At 38.4% G+C, this 25406-nt stretch overlaps 1 protein-coding gene and 1 long non-coding RNA gene across 5 annotated transcripts in view; both read left to right on the top strand.

The window, feature by feature from the left end:
- Positions 1-23664, top strand: part of LOC143211081 (uncharacterized) — a 33041-nt gene extending 9377 nt beyond the window's left edge. The window contains exon 2 of the long non-coding RNA XR_013009385.1: positions 33-23664. This is a non-coding gene — a long non-coding RNA (uncharacterized LOC143211081). The remainder of the gene's footprint in view (positions 1-32) is intronic.
- LOC143211076 (uncharacterized) overlaps positions 1-25406 on the top strand; it is a 269477-nt gene that overhangs the window by 139595 nt on the left and 104476 nt on the right. The gene's annotated exons all lie outside the window — the stretch shown is intronic.

The following is a 25406-nucleotide window of genomic DNA, read 5'->3' as shown; positions in this document are numbered from 1 at the left end:
CAAAGTTGGACTTTCAACTGATGTATTTTCAGTCTGATATGTAAAAACTTAACGTTCTTGGTATTAAACTCTTGCCACAGTTATTACTAGACTGCGGATTTTATGCATTTATGATAAAAATGGGTACGTACAATTTAAAACAGTGGCGGTATTAAAAAGATGTAAGGTCGCCAGTGTATTAGTCTCACCTTAGTAAGATAATTAAAAGAAGAATGAAATAGTGATTTGACTCCTGTGTCTTGCAATCAATGCAAACATTTTTTATTTTGCATAAAGATCCGCAGTCTAGTTATTACTGATGAATTAGTATTATGCAGAATTCTAATTTTGCTTGAAAATTATCATTTCGATAGGGTATTGTACAAAGTGTCAACTAGGACGCTCTTGCCCCGAAAATGGGGCAAGTGCTACGGGGTAAGAAAAGAATTATTATTATCAAGCCTGCTATAAAATGCTTCTTATTGCATTAAATTATATTGTTTAGTTTTATAGTTATCTATTTTTAAGCAAACAAGTACTTTTATGCTGAAATATGAAAGGGGATACAGTGATATTAAAACAAAGTTTAAAAATGCTTTCGAGCATCTATGTTGAATAATTCATACTAACTTATAGTACATTAATAAATACAAGCTAGAGAAATTTCGTTCATATTATAATAAAAACAACCAATTAACGGACTTGCCCCGTAGAGACGGACTTACCCCACTCCACCTTACATAATGTTTCAAACTCGACTCAACTTTCATCGATAACTAAAGTAATGAAAAACGTATAACCGTTTATAGGTTCCTGCGAGCCCTATCTAAACTATTTAACAGTAACCTGCAACCGAAAGCTTTTAATAAAACTATTAACCAAACGAATAAAGTTCACGGATCAAATAAGACTTCCGCGGTCAGTGCTAATTGTGAGTCTTTCGCAGGTATTACCCTTAATGCTTTTAGCCTTTGATTATCATTAAAAAATAAAAAAAGATCAAACCACTATCTGTCCAATTATTCCACGTGCTAACCGGGCAACGGTTCTGTTCTCCATTATCTCGCGGCGAATTAGTTTTCCAGCTAAGTGTGTGCAACAAGTATAATGTATACGGGGCCATCATATCCCCGCCTCTCGAAAACCCAACAGATCGTAACGTCCATCTGGTCCGAGATTAATGAATAAATAGCAGGAGAGCGTGCGATATCGCGGGTTCCACACAATGTGGCTAAATCGCATAATTAACAACGTGCTTGGCTCCAGCCGAGATTACACGAATGAGGCTTGATTGCATTCTTCGGCGATATCAACGCGCATGAGTCCTGTAATACTAGCATTACAGAGTAGTAACAGCAATCAGAATCTACATTATCGTAAAGGCCACGTTCTCGCGCGGTTTTATGGGATTCCCCCTTTTGATGGGCAGGCATCTAGGTACACCCATGGTGGGGTTAAAGTGTACCGCCTCGAAACAACCCATTAACAGCCGTGAGAGCTTTTATTGACTCGTTTCGTAATTGTGAAAAGTTTACCCAAGACCCTCTAATCTCTATCGGAACATTGAGACCCGCTTGAAGGATAGGTTGTCCAGTGCCATCAGCGCTCGGATGGGATGCTGAAGCTTGTGTCTACTATCGGTTGGCCTTTGGCCGTTCGATTGCCACGCAGGTCGAAAACGACCTGCGAGCTTTCGAGACCCGGTCGTGTTTCCCTGTCCTTCGGTAAATAGACGGGATGCTCGGGAATGGAAGGTTCATTAGCGAGAGGGATATCAGGTCCTGGCATTCCTAAGCCTGTCGACCCGGGGACCCTAGCCAGGGTCAAGGGTCCTAGCCATTTTTCTTACCCGACGATCGAGAAATCGCTCTTATCTCGACGTCCGACCTGTCAGCTCGCTGATGCTCTACGTTGGGCTGTTCATTTTTATACGATGAAAGCGGGTTTTAAATTCTGGAACTACAGTGTTCATCAACTCTCGTAGGTCAACAAGGCTTCAAAAGCATTAATTATAAATGAAGATATTACTAGACTGTGGATTTTTATATAAAATGAGAATTGTCTGCATTATTAACAAGATACAAAAGCCACATTTTTAATGTTCCATGTATACTTCTGCTGGTCAGTTTTATATAATGAAAGTGTGTTTATAATTCTGAAACCAAGACCAGAGTACATATCGTTGAATCGCCAATCTCGCACGCCATTCGCTGTCCTCGGTCCGTGGTCTGTTTACATTTTTAATATCCGACGTTCGAAAACTGAGAAGACGCACAATTTAACAACCAGATTGTGGATTATATGAATTTATGATTTCGGCGCCAGGTTCGATCAATTATAAAGCGACAGCAAATGTGCAATTAATTAAACATGTATCTTGACGTTTCGATCCCTATGTGGATCATTTTCGCAAAGAACATTTATTGCGCCTGAAAATAATGCAAGAAAATTATAATTTGGCAAAAATATTATAGCACAGCCGTGTAGATCCGAAAGATCAAACAAAAATAATACACTTACTTGCTGCGACAAAAAAAGGAAGGAACATTTTATACGAAAATTATGAGTCACAGAGACAATCTTCCATCCATGGTGGCAGATATGTAACTGAAATTTCGTTTAAAATGTTCCTTCCTTTTTTTTTGTCGCAGCAAGTAAGTGTATTGTTTGATCTTTCAGATCTACACGGCTGTGCTATAATATTTTTGCCAAATTATAATTTTCTTGCATTATTTTCAGACGCAATAAATGTTCTTTGTGAAAATGATCCACATAGGGATCGAAACATCAAGATACATGTTTAATTAATTGCACATTTGCTGTCGCTTTATAATTGATCGAACCTGGCGCCGAAATCATAAATTCATATATTTCCATTTCGATCGAGAAACAAATTTCACCTTTATAGATTATGGATTTCTATACAAACTAAACATTTTCTGTATGAATTGCAATTTAACAATTGTAGAAGGTTGGAGCCAATATATCTACATACTGTGTCAGACTACAGCTGCCAACTTTTAGTCACAAATGCATAAAATCTTCGAGTAACTAACATGCCGGTACACACTGAAACTCTCGCCTAATTGCACAACGATGAAGTCGACAACAAAGCAAGCAGAACCGTCATCGAGTATCAACAAAGTGAGTTGCTCGCATCCAACCTGCTGCATCGGAACTTTCGCAGAGTATCTCACAGATAGCGATCGCAATGCATGTGATACAGTTCGGCGTGCGTTTGCCGAAAAAAAGAAAGAAAAGCCGCGTTGAAGAGCTGCGAGTCCGCATTCCTTCCCACGATATGATTCTATCCATACATAACGCAACCTATCACGAAATCTTTCGCCGGGAGATGAGCCGGTAGGGTTGCCAGTCAGCGAGCAGCCGCCGCGTCGGTGCAACATAGTGCAATCACCGAGGATCAGCGGACAGAGAGCAGAGGATCGCATAGTCATGGCCATCCCGAAAAGCGTGACCGATCACGGCGATTACAGTTTCGTTCGGCGATATCGTTCGCCTGCTAATTAATCGCGGGCATGTCGCGGCATTCGCTGGGCCACAGGGCCCCGAGATGGAGGACATATCGTACTGTCGTATGGAACGACGCCGTGCGATGGGCCACCCACGACAGGCCCTCACGGTGTCGTCGACAAACGTAAATTAGCGACTTATCGTATCGCGGTGGTCGTTAGCCTGGACGATCGGCGCGAAATTCGAAGACGTTTTCGTGACTCGGTGATACTGCGAATACGATATACCAGGATGCTAACTTTCCGGTAGCTTTGCTGATTGCTAGCCTACCTTGCCATCGCACTCGATCCCCTACTTTCCGATCATCCTGCGTCGACAAACGTAAATTAGCGACTATCGAAATACTCAACAATATTTTTGGAAAATAGAGATCATATTAAAACAGAAATGTTTAACGATATTTTGGAAAATAATACAATGCACTATTTATACCAACAACAATCCATTTGAACCCCCACAAAACGAACTGTGGATTTTTATATAAAATTCAATAATAAGGATTTAGATCAGTGTTTCCCAACGTGGGGCAATTTGATTGTTAAGTAGGGCACTTCGGAAATTGACTCGTCCAGAGATTAAGTTATACAGTAAATCCTCAATAGTCGTACAAAGGTCGTACACGATGAATGCAAAAAAATATCCCCTCCATTGTAGTAATCTGATGTCGGCTCGGTTATATTGGTGTAAACCACTACTAATGCAACGCGGAGATTCGCAGTCGCCGGCACAGTTCAAAGGCCCGCGCGTCCTCATAATGTATGTAATACCAATATGAACATTTTTTTATTATTACTTATTTTTTTCATTAAACTTTCACCAATATATTTGTGGCATTTTTCTGATAAAATACAACCAAACATGATATAATTTCATCTGTATTTAGTGGTTTAGTTGACGATAAAAGTTTCGGGCGCAAGGAAGGACAGCGTATGGGAATGAAAGAGACACGGAGAGTCAGCTTCAGCCCGGTCTTTGAAGCTGAAAAAAATATTGTCCGTCAACGAACATTGCAAACGAACCTCCCCGAGGCTTTTGCGACTATAGAGGATTTACTGTAAACTATTCAAATATCCAACTTCAACCAAATGTGCAAGGAAACTATTGTTACCGTTTTCATCTTCATATTTAGCTAAATACGGATTTAGTGCCATAAATGATTTGCTGCTAAAACAATAAATCGGCTGGATATAACACAACGGGGAGACTTGAGACTGAAGCTAACTAAATTGGAACCTAATATAAAATCCCTTTGCAGCAAGCATCAAGCGCAAGGATCTCGCTAAATGTAAACAATAAATAATTACTCTAATAATTAAAATAATATAGAAAAATCTTTCATTAAAATTATTTCGTTCTTGAATTCTTAGTACTGTTTTTGTACTTTTAGAGAACTGTGTTTTCTCAACAATTTCCTACTGATTTCTTCCTAAAATCTATCATATTTAAGTTTTTTCATTGAACAATTCAGTTTTTGAATATTAAAAATGATGTGTATGTTACATAGGGGCCATAAGAATTTTAGAAGGGCTTAGGTGGGGCATGGCACAAAAAAGGTTGGGAAACACTGATTTAGATAATATCTGTATAAAATTTAATAATGAATAGAGATGAATAGAGATATTTCAAATAAAATTTAAAGGATATGAATGAAAATTGTTTGCATCAATTACAAGACAGGAGCCAGATGGACAGTTAATTCTTTTCTAAATATGTTATACTTAAATTTTTTTAATTTGACCACCATATCGAATTGCACCCACTGATGTTTGTCATAAATGCATCAAATCCGCAGTCTAATCACAAACTTTCAATTTTCTGCCAGTGGACCACACACCAGTTCCATAAATTCTACTTTTCAAGATTAAAATGTTTCCATTAAACGTGATCCTGAAAACGGCCAATAAATTATCGTCCCGTTAGCTAAATCGCTTTCAAGAAACAGCCCGAAGCACAAGTGTTTATCCGCTTTGTCAATCATAAATAAAATTCGAATTTAAATTCGACTTATCGACATCTGAACAATATTTCGATATTATCGACATTTCGCGATAACGTTATCGACGAAAGCGCCGGCTGCACCGCGCCCGTGTCTCGCCTGATTACACAATATGTGACTGCCGGTCAGCACACCTAGATCGTATCTCTTTCACCTGTACTTTTGAAGAAACTGTGTTACTGACATGGCCTTCCTCGTGCACGCCAGTTATTGCAGGTTACTGAATCGCAGATCAACACAGTTGCGTTGCACGCGGCCATCGGACATGACACAACAATGGCAGCGGAGCTTCGAAAGACAGCCATTAGTCAAGCACCGAGGAGCTTGACCGTGGTGAGCCTCTCGTTTCAGCAAGAAACAGAATGCTCGGCCCTAGAGTGGCAATATATTACGCTGGTAATTACTGTTAAACCGGCATCAATTACTATCAAAGCGGTTCGGTTAGCTGATAGCTGAGCTGAACGCGGTGACCAGGTTTGCTGGCGTTGGAAGCCGTTGGAGGCCACAGAAACGGTTTTGATGACTGTTCATGAACATGATTATCCGAACTGGATTTAGGAATAATGCTGGATTCAATATTTATCGATTTGTGTAATAAATAATGTTGCACATGCATTGCTTTAGAGTTTGCTATTTAAATGTGAAGCTTGTTGGGATAATGGAGAATTCAGATCTTCATGCAAAATAAAAATTGTCTGTACGAATTGTATAAAACAGGTGCCAAATAGAAATTTCATTCTCTGTTTAATGAAAATTTAATTAATCTGTTAAACTCTCTCAATCTATCCTCTGCATTAAATTGCACTTACTTCGTCATAAATGCATAAAATCCGCAGTCTAGTAATTAGTGTTTTGATCCCGCATATTAGTTCAACGATCCATTAAGCAAGCTTTTCTTTAAGCCTCCATAAAGTCATGTTTGATTAATGTAGTGCATGCATTTATAGTTTAACGATGACAGGACCTAGCAGAATCAAGGATCCTGGCTGCTAGACACTTTATCCCTCAAAATGATATCCACCAGTGCTTGCAATGTCCCCCACTCCAACCGGGAAACACCATCGACAGCTAAAAAGTTATTCATGACGTCCATACGTCCCTGAAACGAACGACGCTCGAGGTGTCGATCAATGGCATTCGATACATCGGCTGCATCCGTTTACGTGGCTCCTGTCATTGGAATAATTACCCCGGCAGGCTCCTTGACACGCGATCCGTGGCCCATGTGGCATCGCCATTGGCCATGATGAACAATGCGGTCTGATTGGTGACGCGATTAATTGTGGGAACTGTTCAGTCCACCGCTTTCGAAGGACACCCGTGGTATTCGCTTCTGCCGTGTGGATTGGCCTTGGTAATTAATTGGAGGTGGATTATTTTTTATAATTAATTGTCGGCGATTATGAAGTCGTTAACGAGAATGTGAGAAATCGCTTTGTTTGGATGATATTGTAATCTACTTCGAATCTTTCTCTTTTTCATGAAGCACTGCCTACGATGATACCTGTTTATCGTTTAGGATAATAAATGCTGTCGCATAAAGTTTTATAGAATTTCTGATCATATTGAGAATTAACTGGCACAGTTGACTGTGTGACTAAAATTGACTAAAATTTTAGTTTTGCACTTCCTCGATATCCCTCAGTCCAAAATACTCGTGACCAAATAGTTATGCGAATGAGTGACGTAGAATAAGCATGACTCATAGGTGGATACACAGGAGTCACCGTGCTAAAAGTTCAAATATCAAGATCTCTTCTGAATCTCCAGTTTTAAGTATATTAACTGCTACTGCAAACGTTGCAACATTAAAACTTCATAGTGGCTTCCTAAGAAGCAGTCACTATATGTACATCCATATCCGCTATTCGTGGCGCCTAGGAGAACTAAGGCCGCCACGGGGAGCGAGACGCGCGGCCGGGTCGAGCGGGCGCACACTGGGCCAAACCGACGAAATCTGTATAAAAATCAAAGAACTTTCGATAGAAATGAGGTAGAGCGATGAAATTTTTTTAAAATTAAAGCTGAAACTTTGCAGAATATGGGAAAAATAGGGAGATTACGGTACGAACGTTTTTTAACCTTGAGATAATTCGTTAAACATGGAGAATTTCAAGAAATCGATTTTGCAATATCCTGAGGTCGTAGAAAAATTTTGAAACCAGATTTGAAATCAGCGTGAAAAATCTACGAAAAATGATATGTCGCATGTTAAAAAAAAATTTTTTCGCGCGTGGTATTGAAAAAACCACAATTTTCTTGAAATTGTGCAAGTTTAACGAATTCTTTCAAGGTTAAAAAACGTTCGTGCCACAATCTCCATAATTATTCCATATTCTGCAAAGTTTCCGCTTTCGTTTAAAAACAGTTTCATCGCTCTATCTCATTTCTATCGAAAATTCTTTGATTTTGACACAGATTTGACGAGAAACTCGGCCGTCGCGAGTAAGTAAGCCCGAGCGCTGCTATACGACTACCCTTCATATTCTACAGATTCCCTTTCACAAAAACAACCTATTTTTTCATTATTTCCAATGCACAAAATGACACCATGCAAATAGTTAAAGTACTTATTAAAAGATTGAAGAATATTGTTGCATTCGGTTCGATCTATGAAAATTGTTAAAAGAAGAAACGCTTTTTCATTTCTGCTTCTTTGAATTGACTGAAACAATTTTTATTTTGCATAATAATCACGGCCATGTTGATGCAACTGGCAGTCGTGGCAGCGTTTTGCGTGCGACTGTACGCCAGCAACCAGGCAGTTAACATTAGCCATGATGACGAAGAAGGCCAGGGACTCGGCGAGATGATAGCGAGCGCGTTCGCTGGCTGCTCACATCGGTCACACCGCAGGTGACTCGTCGTGGTCCGACTCTGACCCTTGCTCGACCCACGTACCTGACTTCCACTCCTCCTCCGCGTCCTCCAGCTTCCCTCGCCTTGTTCTCCCGAGCTGGAGAACGAAAGTGGATTGTCGGTGCTAATCGTTTCTCGCGCACGAAGTCACCTTGCTCTTTGTCGTCCATCAGCAGATACCATTACTCGTTCACCCGGGACTCTAATCATCGGAATAGGCAGAGGAGCACGTCGACGATTAGGACCTGGACCAGGTGGTCGATGTTCGTCAATCTTGATTTTCATTCCAACTGAGTTTTAACAAGTTCTACTCAGGATTCTCCGAACTCTCCTGTTTGTAGACAGGATCTTCGAGCAAGGAAGTTTTGAACAACGTCCTCTAGATGATGTGTTTGTTCAATCTGACATTTTATTCCAACTGAGTTTTAATCAGCTCGATTCAGAATTGTTACATCCAGGTGTGTGTTAGGGTAGGTCCTCATTAACCTCATCAACCTGTTTTAAAGTTGACAAGTTTGGTCAATGTGGAATTGACCACCAACTGAATGTTATAACACATCAATGGGTTCTATTTAAATTTATTATGCAATTCAGATGCACCTGCACAGGTCTTCATGAAAACTTTCTTGAAGAAAGTTATATTGACAACTGATGATTGAAAGATGAACCAGCTGGACGGTCCACGTTTACTCCCTCTTGAATTAGATTCCGGCCATCCTTTTATTGAGACATTGAGAGAATAACTTTGATTGAATAACTCAGAACAGGACAACTATTGACTTTGAACTGTGGAAGCTTACATTGGACTTTGAACTACGAATATTGATCCTAGAATCTAGCACGTAAAAGTGGACCGTATATATTAATCATTTATGTTTTTATTAATCAACCTTACTATACCAACTACTCAGAACGAGGACTGTCTATCTCGTCTGCCCCCAATCACACCAGCCACTTAAACTACCTATCTAATTGTAAAAAGTGAATTAAATGCACAGACTAGAAACGTCGAGATTAGACACATCCAGAAGTTGCCAACATAGTTGAAACTTGCTTCAGATAATCCCGAATTGATGGACAGTACTCCACTAATGAGTGAATCTACCTATTCACCAGGTATCACAGTCAAAGAAGCAAACAGGCGTGTAATTTGAATATCAGAACACCCCAGAGAAACCGGGTTGCACATTTGAAAGTAGCCTAATCTATTTTCCCTGGTAAATCGAGTACTTTCTAATACTCCAAGATAATTCTATCTCGATAATCTCCGGTCAGTCCCAATCGCGTGTGTACGTAAGCAACTGTAACTCTCATCTCTCTGGAACTGTCTAATTAAAATACGTGAACATAACTCAGTTCCCTGGATCGTTGCAAACAGCACATCGAGATACGCAAATCGATGCGGTGATTTATTCATCAACCTTGAGCCTCCCGCACCCACGTATCTTTTTATCACCTGGCGTCGAGGAATAATCGAATCCTAGACTATGCCCAAGCTTTTTACAAGCAGTGAACAAGCTGCGAACGTCAGCTCCCTCGGTTTGCTAAACACCCTTTTTTTCTCGCGGAGTTCCTACGAGAGTCTTAGCCGCCTATCGATGGCATAAGCGACGAGAGAGTATCGTTCACGTTAATCGTTCCTCTCGGCGCACGAAACGACGAGGTCGCGAGTCGCTCTTTGTTTGTCATCCGCTCGTAACTCGCCTCGCTGTCGAGGTTTAACATACGCGGCCAAGAAAGGGCGCGAGAGAGATAGAGAGAGATGGGGAATGAGCGGGTGGAGGAGAGGGAGAGAGGGAGGAACGGTGCCAGGACGTGTAAGACTCCGGTGGAACTGCGTGTGGAAAGTTTCCAGTGCACGGTGTGCAATCGCGGGACCGATGTGTGGGTGGTTTATTAACCTGTTTAGATGCATATCTAATCGTTTTTATCTCCCGAGCAATGTTAAATGATTCTGCGCCTCGGAGCGCGAGACATTTTTTATCAAGCGTCACTCTGGTTTCCAGACCGGCGGAATTACCTGTTCGCTATTGGTCGATCGTGGTGGTCCAGGTGCTGGGACCAGGTGGTCTGAAATTTGTCAGGGTGATGGCTCTTTAACACTAGAACTACCGAGGTTAAGACGAAGCTAGTTCTACCAAAACCAGTTAAAATGACTGGTCTTTAAAAAATATGTAATAATAGAATATTTTTATATTTATTGATTTATATTACTGTCTTAGAAAAGGAATATGGGGCCGGATATGTCTTTGAAAATATTATGTAGTGGTAACCTTCCAGCTTTAGACCCTCCTTTTATTTTTCCCAACTGGATCTTGTATACTTTCATTTTCGTCTTCAGAAATTCAACAGTAAATTCAAAATATTTTTTAACTTACTTTCCGTGGACTCCTGAACATTTTCTTTGTCTCTATAATCTCATTATTACTATTTAGCCTCCCCTAAACGTAACATTTACCCTATTTATTGCTATTATCACTGTAAAGTTCAATTTCATTTTCTTCTGATTTACTTTCTTCATGCTCATACAATTCCCCATCCTCGATATCAGAACCTTCCATTGGTATATTGTTCACTTTTTGCAACAATTCAGAGATTTTCAATCGTTTCGCCATTTTTAGGGCTAGTAAAATATTGTTATATAAAAAAGAATTAGGTCCTATTCCAACGGCTATGGTACACAAAATGACCGCGTGAAACAACATCGATACCTATGTTACGTTACATCGCAGCTATGTTTATGTTGTGGCGCCAAAATAAGACGTTGCGCAAAACATCAATAAATCTATCTAAATATCTAATAAACGATTTCGGGTTCGGTAAACAAATTATTGATTACCTTTCTACTTAGAGAAGGACCAGTCAAAATGACTATTGGTATAAGTAGCCACGATACAAAATTATTTTGATTCTGAATAAATTAAACAAAAATAAAATTCATTGTATTACTCCTTTAGTAATCGCTGTAAAACTCTTAACATCATTGCGGGAAAAAATGTAACATGAAGTAGAAATTTTAAAATGAAATTGTAAAACCAGTCATTTTGACTGGTCTGGTAGTTCTAGTGTTAATTGGGTAATTGTCTCTTTCCGAGACTGTGCGACAGTCTGTATTTTTATTTAGTTTAGAGTACTGTAGGATGTTGTAGAGATTCGACGCTACTTTATCACTGAAATAATTAACTGGAGATCTTTGTGCAAAATAAAAAATTTTTGTGATGTTTGTACCTTGCCCTATTTCACCTGCTCATTTCTCTTCGAAATGTATAAAATCTGCAGTCTAATCGTGCCGCATAATACGATCGTCAAAGTGTATAATGGACTACGAGCATTAAAGACTTTTTAGAAACATTTTTCGTTTATCAGCGCCGCATATCGAATGCAAGTACGCAACTTTTACATACGATAAAAAATTATGAATATGTAAAATATTCTCACACGTTTTTGCCACAAACAAACACGCCAACGCTGTAGCATATGCAAAATAGACGCGTGATAAGTGGAACCACACGCACAATTAGTAGCAAAAAGTATAAGTAGAAGCAAAGATAATAAATTACATCCGAAGATTGTATGTGTAAATATAAAATTAGAAGCGAATCTAGAGGTAGAAGTAGTACAGGAAACGTCAATACAGGTAGAAATGCGTGTACAAGCGAACAAACACATGGCGTAGAACGCAGGAATAGAATATAAGTCATTAAAAAGTGCAGGAACAGCTATGCAAACAGTACACATCGCCGAGAAACCACGAGACGTTTCTATTTCACGGTTGCTCGGGCCATAAAACTCTACAAAGTTGATATTCATTTTTCACGGATCGATAACGCGGCGTGAAGCGAACGAAAATGGCAGTAACGTCTATAAGGAGAGACTTGCAAACTTTTCGCAGATTATGACACCATTATCACCGGTATCAGTATCTACGATCGTAAAAGGCTAAACCACTCTGCATCTTTATGACGTTACGTTACAAGCTGAAATATCATACACAGTTAAGTAAATGTCTTTCCTACGCAGTCAGGACAGGCGACGATAAGAACCGGCGGTGATCCGACAGGAAATTTTCATCCTGGAGAAATGTAAAAACCGACTCCCACGACCCGGCCGTTCTATACTTGGCGCGTTTCGCGATCTCCCCCTCTGACCCCCTGCTAGCAAATGAGTTGCGTAATTGTTTTATCACGGCCAATGCGGCATCGAAAGGGCACGGGGAAATGGCGCCACGCGTAGATCGCAGTGCTCGATCTGAACAGATAAAACAGCTTTGCTACTAGGAATTGTAACACAGTCTCTTATATGGATTTTACGTGTGGCAATTTTCATTAATATTCCTCAACCCTTGGACCCATTTCTTGTAGACGCATTAATCTACAGTTGTTTCTAATGGCACATTCATTTAATTTAATTACTAGAAATTGAGAAATTGTTTTTATGGTCAAAATTATTTTAGCGTTATTTCAAGATTCATGGTTACAGTGTAGCAGCATATAAAAATTAAAAATTGATTTTCAACAAAAATATCATCAATGTAACTAAGGCAAACAAAATAAAACATATTCAAAACTATAACTGTTTCTAAAATTCTCTAAAATGGTAATTTTGGATTTTCAAGCTTCCTACTACCAGTTGATGTGTACAAAAATTGGAAATAATTATTTTGTCGTTGCTTGAAGGTTTTTGTTTACAGTGTAGCAGCATATCAAAATTAAAAATTGATTTTCAACAAAAATATCATCAATGTAACTAACGCAAACAAAATAAAACATATTCAAAACAATAACTGTTTCCAAAATTCTCTAAAATGGTAATTTTGGATTTTCAAGCTTTCTACTACCAGTTGATGTGTACAAAAATTGGAAATAATTATTTTGTCGTTGCTTGAAGGTTTATGTTTACAGTGTAGCAGCATATCAAAATTAAAAATTGATTTTCAACAAAAATGCCATCGATGTAATTAACGCAAACAAAGTAGAAAATATTCAAAACGAAATATGAAACACCGAAAATTAAATTTTTGAAAACGGTGTCCCAGCCCACGTTTTTTCCCCACTTTCCCGAGGGCTGTGTTCCCGGCGTTTCCTCGCTTCGCGCATCGACGCCCACCGACTTCCGTTTCCAAAGACCCGGCGAGCACGCGAGGAAATTATCATTTAAGGCGCGTTTGCCTAAGCAACGCGGCACTTCCTCCATCTCGGCGGTGGTATCTCGTCGTGTCGTGTCGTCGATCTTCATCCGGCGTTAGGCGACACTCGAGTCACGCCCAGCATTCACGACACCTACACGACCCTGAGCCAAGGACTAGGAATCGGTTTACGAAACGGTAGACACCTACGTCCGACTGCGACACCGCTGGGAACAAAGTTCACCGGCTGTGCTGGGAGACCCGATGTCCCGCGGAAGAAACCTTCTCGGGTACACGTAGCCGAAGAGACCACGGTGGAATGACCCCGCGGATCGCATTGTAGGCGCGTATGGGGCCCCTTGCGGAGGGTAACATATGCGTGATGGCCTGCGAAAGCTACGTCACGCAGGAACGCATCTCGCGTCTCCTTTCAATCCGCTTCCTTCGCTTTTTCCGTTCAGATACACGGTGGGACGCGATTTATCCGAACCGTCGTTTTGTCAGCATGCCCAATTTACATCAGCTCTTGTTATACGAACGGAGAGAGTGATGGACGTGGTGGAAAGAGATACTGATGTATTGTCCGAGAGACAAAGACAGAGGCTCTGTTCTGGGACATTCTGGGTGCTGATCAACTTTGATCCTCAATAACATCGTTGTTTTGAATTTCTGTCTCATTCTTTCAAGTCATTCAGAAAGTTCGTAGCCTAACAATGAAATGACATGAAATAATGAATCAATATACATTTATTCTTCAGTATATTCTCCCTTAAGCTCAATAGATGGTTTCCAGCAATTTTCTAATTCACTTACTCCATCTCTGAAATGATTTTCCTCGAGACCTCTAAAATACTCATCTACGGCTGCTATAACTTCTTCATTTGATGAAAAACGCCTGCCACGTAGGAATTTTTTGAGGTTTGGCAACAAATGGAAGTCAGAGGGGGCCAGGTCTGGTTAATATGGTGGATGCTGCAACAATTCATAGCGTAACTCCTTCAAATTAGCCATTGCAAGAACACCTTTGTGAGCCGATGCATTGTCCTGGTGAAAATGACTTCTTTCTTCGCTAAGCCAGGTCTTTTCTCTCGAATTTGTGCATCCAGTTGATCCAAAAGGTTTGAATAATACTCTCCTGTTATTGTTTCCCTGATTTGAAGGTAATCAATTAACAAAATTCCTTTCGCATCCCAAAAAACGAACGCCATGACATTCATTGTCGATTTTGACCACTTTGGCTGCTTTGTAGCTGAACAACCGGGCTCAGTCAACTCTGCGGTTTGTTGTCGCAATGCAGGATCATAGTGGTAAACCCAAGTCTCATCCAAAGTCAGTTTTATTGTTTTGCAAACGATCCAAATGTTGTTGAGAACATTTCACGGGAATGCGTTTTTCATCCGAATTTAACGAATGCGGCACCCATCTTGTCAATAGCTTTCTCATACCTAATTCATAAGATCTCATGAACTGATCCAGTTGAGATGCCTATGGCCATCGATCATTTCTGAACTGGTTGGAGTTCTTGGACGTCCTGAACGTGGATCATCATTAATGTCTGTACGACCATGTTTAAATAGAGCAACCCATTTTTCTACCATTGCATACGAAGGAGCACTGTCCCCTAACACATTCACCTTTCCGCTTAATCCTTTTTTATATAAATATTCAATGACTACACAATTTTTCAAATTTTCCATTTTTCTAACCAAAGCAAACACGTCTACTTTAATCAGCTGCCTGAAGCAATCTATTTGACAGATCGATTTGGAATGTATGGTATGTTCACATCAAGGACGGATGTTTTCAACAACGATATGTTTTTGCTGCTGCCAATATCATTTATGTGTCAGGCTACGAACTTTCTGAATGACCCAGTATTGGAGTTTAGTTGAACACCCTGTATGCACTTTTGATGCAGCCTGCTCCACACCATGGGTCCCGTAGGTCACCGCATGCTGTCTGCCACTGACAGAATGGTGCACTGTTGTGCGTGCACTTCCTGAAGCCTTGCGCACTGTTTGTGCAATTCGGAGCAGATGGAAGTTTGTTTTTTCTACAGCTCTATAGTGCATTTTTGTTGAAAGTGCAGCAGCTTGACCATTGTTATGTCTCCATTCTTTAGGTATTTTTCTTTTTGGGTTTCTTCAAGCCATCATCGCATGATCAGTCTTCTTAGTTAGACTTCTCTTTACGTAGGAACTTATATAATTTCTCTTTTCCATTGGTTTCTGTGATTATAGTCCTGTAAAATTGGTAACGTCTACTCAGTCTGCTGAAGAATGTTTAAGCTAGACTCTTGCAATATTAGTTATCAGTTAGTACTTTTTAAACGCTTTTATACGAAACGAGTTCATCATGTTTTTGTACATATGTTAATATTTATTCAACTCGTTCGTGTGAAACAATAAAACGAAGTGTGATGAGGTCAATATTATTTATTTAGGCTGTTACCGGCGGTAACTTACCGCAAACCAACAACTGAAGGTAATAACAATTTACTAATTTTAGAAACGAAGCAATGATGTCGTAATCATACTCTGAATTTTTATACAAAATAGGCATTTTCTGCATCACTTACAAGAAACAGGAGTTAAATAAATAATATTGTAATAAATAATACAGTGTACGTACGATTTTTCAAACATGTTTGCCGATTCACATTTTACATATTCATTAACGAATTCATACGATGCGCAGTCTAGTCATTCCAAACGTTACATGAATTATACAAATGAATAATACAAAATTCGCCGAAGATAGTTTAAAGCGATAATAAACAACGGCGAATGCTTCGACAGAAAAACTTACAGTTATTCACAGTCATGACTGCAGTCTGTAAATATTTGTTCGTGTCTACGCCTTATTCCTTTTCGCTTTGAACACGTTAAAGTGAGCACTTACATAATGTTTTCGAAGATAGACGAATTAGTAAACAAAATAGTGGAGAAACGTGTTAACACAATAAGTTGAATACAATCAAGAATGAAGCCAGTATAATGTGAAAGCTCGTATAGTTTGCATAAGAGTTAAAGAACAAAGTGAAACATCTCTGTAGGAAACTATTGTGCAACATATTATTTATATTATTCAAATTTCCAAATGCTAGTTGTGTTATCACTCTGCGTAAATCAGTATTTCATATAAGCTTATTTGCAAACAATTATGTACAATATTTAAATATGTTTCTTCTATCGATCGTATTTGCTGTTAATAAATTTTTAAATGCTTTCGGCGCAAAACGGTTCGTTCGTTTATTACGAATTATAAAGTAATTTTGCTAATTGTCAAACAAAATCAACGTTTCGATCCTAGTTTGGATCTTTTTCAAGATTTATTTGAATCGCGTCTGTAAAGTAAATATGTTATAATAATTAAAAAAAAAAAAAACAGAACTATTGAATGATTGAATATAAGAATTTGATGATGTTTGACGTAAAATTTTCTGAGTAACCGTTGCGCTTTAATACATTTTTTATCAACAGCAAATTGTATTATAATTAGAATTGTATTATAATTGTATTATAATTCGTAATAAGCAACCGAACTGTTGCGCCGAAAGCATTTAAAAATGTATTATGTACAATATTGCATGTCCTACTGAAACAGTTCTCTGATAAAACAAAAAGTAATTACTTTTAATATGCTGTCGTCAGTAAATCAACTAGATTGCTAATCTAATTTTACTATACATAGAACATTCGTTATGAATATGTAGGTATGCTAAAGAAATGAAACGCACGTCAAAATAAGCAATCACATGCTGAGATTAATGTTTATAAAAAAAAAAAGGGAAGATTGCATCAAGATTTTCCAGAACCGTAAGATTTCTTGATGAAGTCATTATTAGCTGCAAGATGAAACTTTGGTACAGTTTCAGTTAATAAATTCATCGAACTCGAATATGGTAACGAAGGCACAGTATTCTGCAGAACTGCAATATCATTTCCATCAAAGAAACTACTAAATATCCATAAACTCGTTCGATTCTAACAAAACTGGATAGTCATACGTGATACCGCGTACGTTCAACTTTTTTGTACTGGATAGGCGATTGTAACGAAATGTAAATTGTTGTTTTTACGGTTGTCCAAAAAGAAAATCATTATCCAAGTCCAATCTGATATGTATATTACGCTATTATAATTAAGTACAACTAGATTTGCTGTAACTAGACAGCGGATTTTATGCATTTATGTCACAGATGAGTACGTGTAATTTAAAACAGTAAAAATATTAGAAGAATTTATAAATGTACTGTTATATTATTATCAAACTATTAGATATGTTAAGAAAGAACATGAATTTCTATTTCACTCCATTTGTTGTAATGCAGGCACAAAATTTGTATTTTGTAATGCAACGTAATATGACAGTGGGCACCAATAACTTCAATTAAATAAATTTAATAAATTTCATCTGTGTTTCTAATTGGTATCATTATTTTTGTAGATCTATTCTAATCTATTCCAAACTTTTGACATTTTATTGCTAAAGCACTACATTTATGCTTAACAATTTAAATTTAAAATAAATTTTCATGATACCACCAAATGATAAAAATCGAAAAAAATGTTTAAAAATTAATGTATACTATTTCATAAATGTTCTCTAAACTTTGTATTTTGTAATGCAACGTAATATCACAGTGGGCACCAATAACTTCAATTAAATGAATAAAAGAAATTTTATCTGTGTTTCTAATTGGTATCATTATTTTCGCAGATCTATTCTAATCTATTCCAAACTTTTGACATTTTATTGCTAAAGCACTACATTTATGCTTAACAATTTAAATTTAAAATAAATTTTCATGATACCACCAAATGATAAAAATCGAAAAAATGTTCAAAAATGAGTGTATGCTATTTCATAAATGGTCTCTACTTTTATTTTACGAGTTAATCATTATTAAATGTGGTAGTTCCGGGGGGCCAATAGCAAAGTCCTCGAGAAGGTAATGAATGTTGAAGTCTGAACTTGAATGATCACCACGTGCTTCCGAAACCCGCATTCCAGCTGCACCCGACCGCGTCACGGCCACGTGTACTTGAAGGGGTGTTAATTAACCGTAACCATAATAAATTGTATCGTTCCCCTTTCTTTCATCGCCCATTTTCTCGTCTCACGTCGGCTAATAAACGCTTGCCAGTCACGTGATAGCCCATTGTGTACCACGGGAGGCCTTCCACCTGAAACAGCTGATTCGACCATTCTCCGCACGACCAAGGTTACGCCTCGACGGGAAGAATACGTGGTCTTATTATGCGGTCGGTCGTCAGTTCTCGATCGGATCGTGCATTCGCTGGTTCGCGGCCGCGGAACACTCGATAAGAATGCTGAGTTAGGCCGATCGCGATCGGGAGCACAAGCCGAAGCAAGCATTCCTCCCCACCTGGCGATCTCGTTATGATGATAATGAACTTGGAACCCAGCGAATTTGCCAGCCCTTGCAAATCTTTCAACCTGTCGTCCATGAAATTTGTTGACACGATGCTAGTTCGTTCAGGATTAATTATATAGTTACACCACCACAAACCTATTCTTAGACTGCGGATTTTCATTCTTATTTTACGACAAAAATGAATTGGTCAAATACAAACTCGTAAAGACATTAGAAGTCTTGCACTGACTTGCACTGGAGACTGACTGGGACAATTTTTGTTATTAATTGTTATGTGAAGAAGATAAAATTAATTTTGCGTATGTTTAATAGGTACGACCTAGTCAAACATGTTGCACTATTTTTCTTCATGATGTTACAATAGTTTGAGTACCGTCAATTTTTCGGAAAACATTTACAAAATAAACTTTTAATTTTACTCGTCAATAAAACTATGTCAATAAGAGTGGAAGGTAACATAAACAACCAACGTGAGTACCGAATAACAAATGCGTATTAATACGTGTATAAATGTTACTTAATTTTTGAAAACATTTGAATTTAAATATTGATGTTATACTCCTCTGTTTCCTTAATTCAATCAACCTTGTTTTACATTAAATAATAATCGCTTTCCACTTCTCTGTTTCTATGTTCATTTAAAATAATCATACAAAACTATCAAAATTCATGAGCATCGGTAGCCTCTAAACCCCATAATTGGAACATCGACTGATGCAACACTCAGTATTATTGCAACTGAAGAATCCTTTTGAAAACACATTGCAAATTAGATACCATTCAACAGGAACTGTGAAAATTACATCCAAAGAACTTAAAAGAAGCCCAGAATTATGCATGAAGAATTTTCGAGTTTTCATAGATATTTTCGTACGGTTTGTGCCGTTCATAGCGGGTGTCACTTAAAATTTGCAAACGAGATGATATTCGAGCACTCTAGATCGTCTGTAATTTCAGCTGTGTGGCCGTCGCATAACGATGACCTCAACGCGGCCATATTTCACGCTGCAGGGACTCGTTCTGCATAGTAGCGTCGCAACGTTCTTTCCCTGAGGATGATTCCTCGCGTGCTCCGAGTGCCTTCACCTACTTCGAAGTTACAATCATTTGTTCTGTGTCCTCAGTTTCGCTAAATTGACGTAATTCTTCGATTCTATTCGCTGTACCAATCAGATCTATTCATCTTTATGCATTTTCTTGTTACGTATGATCTCATCATTCGTTAATATTCATAGATTATTTTAATCCTTTTCGGTACGAAGAAGCTGGAGTCATTTATTTACTTCTAGACAAACAAAGTGAAACCACTGGAAGAATTGGAAAATATTACTATATGCTCATCAACCTATTGGACCCATTAGAAAAGGAAACAACATTTTTTATTGCAAGATCCAGGAGTTGAATATAAATTTACTGCCTCCACTAATAATTAAAGGGGTGGATGGGTAAAGGTGTCAAGTTTGTTTTCTGTAAAAGAGTTTTGAACAAAATATGTTGTTCGTTTTTGATGAATAAAAATAATTATTATCTTTCTTTGTATTAGCAAAAATTTGTACCATAACAATATATTTGTGTTATTATCTTCATTCATCAAAAAAGGACAACATACCTCGCTAAAAACTCTTTTACAGAAAACAAACAATTTATTACTTGACATCTTTATCCATCCACCCCTTCAATTGTAATACGTTGAAAATATTATAATATATGATGTTATATAATTTCGTCGATTGATATTCTTGAATATTTTCAATCTGTCTCTACTCTTTTAATTCACACTAAAAATTAATTAATAAACACATATAAGTATGATTAAACAGAAGGCATTATATACAATTTTATAATTGATTGATTCTAATGTACCTGGCGATGACCGATTGAACTCTTTGAAGCCCCGATTTCAAAAGAAGTAAAAATGCAGTTTCGTCCACCTATCCCCAGTTTTATGGTGCACCGTCCCGTACGGTGTCGCACTCACCCACATAGAGGCCCGGTGAATGACACGCGCACACGCACGGGCACACCGGCTACTGCATTATGCATTAGTCATGATTACAAAGTAAGTGGCGTGCTCGTGGCGCGTCTATAGTAATAACGGCGTATTTGCGGTGCTTATGATTTTCCACTTGAAACGGGCATAACCTGCTTTAATGGCGCTGGCCGACCGGCCGACCGGCCCTCCCGGTCGCGCATAACTTACGGCAGATTTACAACGCCATCCGGGGGCCCGAGCCCGGCCCGGCTGCGGCCCGCTGACGGCGCTGATCGCGTTAACGTCGTGACACTAATCTCTCCTTCTTCCTACGTTCGCGTTTCTTTTACCCCGTGCGCCGTGCACGCGGCCTTTAAAGGTCGTTTCGCTTGGTAATTATTGTCACCAGGGACTACCAGCCCGAAGAGGATTGATAGAAGCGAAATGGCAGCTACCTATCCAATTCGACCCAGTCTCGTCGATGCTTTTACCGCGACGATCGTCATCTATTATCTCTCGATGCATCTGAAGTCAGAGTTGGGCATTAATCGATTAAAATTTTCATCAAGATTGATTAATTAATGTGTACGATTAGAAAAGGTAATCATTGAAATATCGACGATTGATTCAATCGATTGATGAAGTTCGTTAATCGTTGATTAAATTTTTGCCCAACTCTGTCTGAAGTGTCTGTTTCGTAACAATAACTTTGAACATAATTTTCCCTAAATAAAATTTATTGATTGAAGTTGAGTTTCTCGATTATACTACAATAAAATATAATAGAAATTTGTTCAATAGATATTTGACAAGTTTCTGTAAATTTGTTGTCACGTAAAATATTTACAATGTTTCAAAACAGTTTCTTGATCTCGTTATACATATAGACGTCTACCTGCTGTACAATTAAACCCCTTGACTTATTTGTTGTACAACCACAATGATTAGAATTTCTACTAAAAAAAATATCCATTTGCTAGAATATATCTCCATTGGAATTGTAAATTCAATTGTTTATTTTAAATTGTGTTAGAATTATTTATTATTGTATGTTCTGCAATGATTTGCACGTAAGTACTGTTAGCTTTATTCTAGGCACTTCAAAATTCTCCACCGACGTTTATGCTAGGTATAAATACCTTTTACAATCTTTAAAGTATAAGTGTACATAGTGGTACTTGAAAGGAAGTTGCTATTTAGCAGTACTTCAAAAAAATGATACTCCCAACAATTTTTAGAATGTGATATGTTAAGAATATGTAGGTTTGTCTGCAATCCTTAATGAATTCATATTTTATGCACTTATTAAAAAATGATCCAGTAAATTTGTACACGGCGCGGATGCAGATCGAAGTTTCGAATTTCTAGGATCAATGGTTTAGGAGTTATGCTTGCTTAAAGTTGAGCAATCTGCAGAATTTTTGACAGGTAAGGGCGCCGCCATATTGCTTTGTAGTGACGGTCGCACGTCGCTTGCTAAGTTGGTTAGGATTAGGTCGAGCGGGGAGGCGGGGGCCGACAAGATTAGCGGCTCGCCGTCGTCACTACAAACCAATATGGCGGCGCCCTTACCTGTCAAAAATGCTCAACTTTAAGCGACTATAACTCCTCAACTATTGATCCTAGAGGATCGAGACTTCGATCTATATCCGCCGGGTACAAATCTACTGGATCACATACCAAATACATCATAATTCGTAGGAGAAAGGTACTAATTTTGAGTCCGGTAAAGTTTACCCAAAAATTTTATAGTATTCAATAGAATATAAAAACAATGTAACACTGTACTTATTAAATAAACCAATCGGTTTAAAGCAATAATAAATAAATAAACAATCTAACCTCATCAGTAGATAAACATGTCGGAGTCCAGGTAGACCCAGCAGTAGGAGTCGTCGCAGTTCCTTCCGGTCTCGTGTGGTAGCTATCGAGCTGGCCACTCGGGCACAAGTCACAACACTCGGAGTTGAAATACTTTTACTTCCCGCGGCCTTTCCCGTGGCCTAGGAGTCCCCGGGGAAAAACAAAAACATCACATATTGGCGAATACTCCGATATACAAAGTGCACGATTTTCTTTACGTAACTCTATATTGCCTGAATAATTCGTGCATATAAATCACAGTTTGCAGAAACACTAACAGTCTTGTGATGACATGTTAATGTCCACGCAATAATATAATATTTTATCAGTGGGTGACGTGTTCCACTACACCGTCTCTTGGCACACAATGGAAAATTCTTTGACTTTACAGACACGACGTTTATGAATCTATAAGAAAAACAATCTTTTAACTATTCAATCGAGTGTGCAAGAATTAATTCGTTTCGACCTCCATATGATAATTGATTTCTGATTTATAGATAGTATAATTTATTGGTAGACAACAGATTTTAATATTTTCTATGTACTTCTCATTCTAGTTTATTGTAAATTAGGCAGAAAATTTTTATTTTGCATAAAGACTCGCTGTCTACTTATTACAATTATATAGAAGGCTACATTAGTGCTATTTAGATCACTTGTAAAAATTAGATGCAATTAAATGCAACTCATAGCATTTAGAATTTTTCACATTATCGACACTAAACGACCTATGTAACTATTTATTTCAATAATTTCTGTAGCGATATAATTCATGGTAAATGTAGTCTGTGCTCTTTATCGATTCTAGTTTAATAGACGTTGTAATTACATAGCTGTACTATATTTTATTAGCTCATGTAGACAATATTTCATTACGTGTTCGCCGTTGCATGAAGGTTAAGGATCGAAGTCTTGGCTCCTCTGGCTACAAGGAATATTACTCTTGCGCATTTCTTCGCTGATATGGGTTATCTGAACCCATCAGCGGGGCTGGTCCGTTATAGTGGCACTTGGTAGCAAAGGGGTTCAACCTTTGAATAACGTAACCAATGGCATCTGTGTGGTATATCGACGCATTCAGTGAACTGTAAAATACATTTAAATCAAACAGCATTTCAGCACTGCTTGATTTATTTTAAAATCTATGATCAGGAATTATATTAAAATCATCAGAAAGTCAAATTATTTCAATCTTCTTGCAGGAATCATCTGCATAAATCTCAATATTTAAAGTCCACAACATTTCAATTACGAACATTTGTTGAAAGTCTACAACCTCAATTCACGTAATTCAGACTAATTTTTAATGGTGCTTGAAGCCAAAACTTTCTTTAGTGTTTAAAACAAACTGTCATCATATGGGGTAACAGCAAACCAATATGGCGGCGCCCTTACCTGTCAAAAACACTGCAGACTGCTCAACTTTAAGCAAGCATAACTCCTCAACTATTGATCCTAGAGGATCGAAACTACGATCTGCATCCGCGCCGGGTACAAATCTTCTGGATTACATACCAAATACATCATAATTCGTAAGAGAAAGGTACTACTTTTGTGTCCAGTAAAGTAAAGTTTACCCAAAAATTGTATATTAGACTTAAAAATTCATTTTTGTTCTGATAGACCGACTGCAAATAATTTACCTTCAAATTTGATGTCTGTGTATTTAGCAGATTAAAAATACAACTAAATAAGTTGTTCTTATTCCATGTCTGCGATTGCACAGACGAACAGCACAATTCATATGATTTTAAATGCTCCGAAGTCCACAATCAAAGGAGTATTTCCGAAGAATCTCGAATCTGCGGTCCCCCGTTTAATTACACCATTTTGATAATCTCTCGGAGGCGATGGTCTCGGCACAATGGCCGAGGGGGAAACATTTAATTATGAATGTTCACGCAAAGGATGTTCGAAATACCGGGATAACTCAGCCAGGAATCCCGCGTATTAAAAAAATAATGGCTCACCACTTCTGGAGTTTATAATGACGGTCTGTATGCGGCAGCGCCGCCTTAATCGTTCATTAGGTACCGTGCTAACCCCGGATGCGGACATTCGAAGATGGTTGCGTGCACGCGCGCTGCACGCGTGCAAACTCTTACCTGGCGAACCGACAGTTTTTCAACCGGCCAGCCTTGCCGAGGCCGACGCAAATGGAGGAAACGGGGGCTTCCGGTCTTGCTTCTTCATCTCGAACCATTCCTAAGAGTGCCTTGCCTGATCCGCTCCACCGGAGCAACGTGTTTCGCTATTTCTTTTAACTTTTCATTGAACCACCTCTCCAGCTGCTTTCTTTGGAATAGTTGCTCTACTAGGTAATCGATGTCCGTTTGAAGTTCTTGCTTTAAACCCTTTATTCATTCTTTATCCGTGCTCGAAATAAGGACAGGAATTAAGGATTCCAGCGTGATTGATAAATTGGCTCGTGCAAAAATTAATCAGAAGGGCAGCACTCGTTTTTTATGGGGACGAGAATTCTACAAGTTGCCATTTTTGACATAAATTAATTTTTATTAGCAGAATTAATCTCTTTGTGTCGTTTTAACCATTTGCTTTGTAATTTATTTTGCAGCTTTGATTCGATTTTCTTTGCCATTGATAATGGCTAAATATCAATAAAAGAGAAATAAAATTTTATTGGTGACATACGGGTCATTCCATGGCAAATCGATCA

Source organism: Lasioglossum baleicum, chromosome 8 (assembly GCF_051020765.1).
Source record: "Lasioglossum baleicum chromosome 8, iyLasBale1, whole genome shotgun sequence".
Lineage (NCBI taxonomy): Eukaryota > Metazoa > Arthropoda > Insecta > Hymenoptera > Halictidae > Lasioglossum > Lasioglossum baleicum.
The sequence above is the reverse complement of the archived record's forward strand: the minus strand, read 5'-3'. Positions and strand labels throughout refer to the sequence as shown.